We start from the raw sequence: 994 nt of genomic DNA on the forward strand, positions 1-994 counted from the left end.
TTCTTTAGAGGAGAATCATGTGGTCCCACCCCACTCTCAATCTCTGTGCAGCTTGAACTGGTGATCCTCTGCTTAAAAGTTCAATTGTCATGGGGAAGTTTTCTCAATCACTAATGTATGCGGCATATAATGCCAAAAAATCTTTAGACCACCTGTTTCGAAGACTGAAAAACTGAAAGAAACTGGAAAACTTAACAGATGCCAACATGCCAAATCCTAGTCCTTGGGCAATAGCCAGAATCTTGGAGGAGAGCCTCAAAATCAAGAGTTCTTAACCTTTTTTGTGTGTGACATGGACCCTTTTGGCAGTATGGTGAAGCCTATGGTTCCACTTTAAAAAAAAAAAGTAAAATTTATTTTTTTGTTATCAAGATCTTCCTTCTTTTCTCTTTTCCCTTTCCCATTGAGAAAGCACGAAAAACAAATCTTCTTATACAAATGTGTTTAGGTAAATAAATTCTTGAATTGGCTATATTAAAAACAAATCTCTCAATCTTCATTCTGGTCATTCTTTAGATTGGGAGCTGCTTGAAAGAGCAAGTACTGCCTTCTCTCTGCCTTCTCTCTCTCTCTCTCTCTCTCTCTCTCTCTCTCTCTCTCTCTCTCTCTCTCTCTCTCTCTCTCTCTCTCTCTCTCTCTCTCTCAATCTCTCCGTATGCCCAATGCTTAGTAGAATGCTTGGCACATAGTAGGCGCTCATTATTTATTGAAATTGATATTGTCTATCACCTTTCTATTTAGAGTCTAGTAGCCTGTTTTATTATGAGTCTTCAGACCCCATCTCAACATTATGCTTTTAAGCAAATGAAGGAAACGTTAAGTTTCAGTCAGAGGTTAAGTGAAAATAAATATGCCATTTTCCGTCCCCATCCAAGTTCACAGATCCCTGAAATCTACCCATGGATGCGTGGATTAATGGATCACTAGTCAAGAACTAGAAGTACCCTAACTGCCCACTAGTGGAGACCCTTCTCTGCCGGCTCCCAACCAGCCT

Source organism: Monodelphis domestica, chromosome 2 (genome assembly GCF_027887165.1).
Source record: "Monodelphis domestica isolate mMonDom1 chromosome 2, mMonDom1.pri, whole genome shotgun sequence".
Lineage (NCBI taxonomy): Eukaryota > Metazoa > Chordata > Mammalia > Didelphimorphia > Didelphidae > Monodelphis > Monodelphis domestica.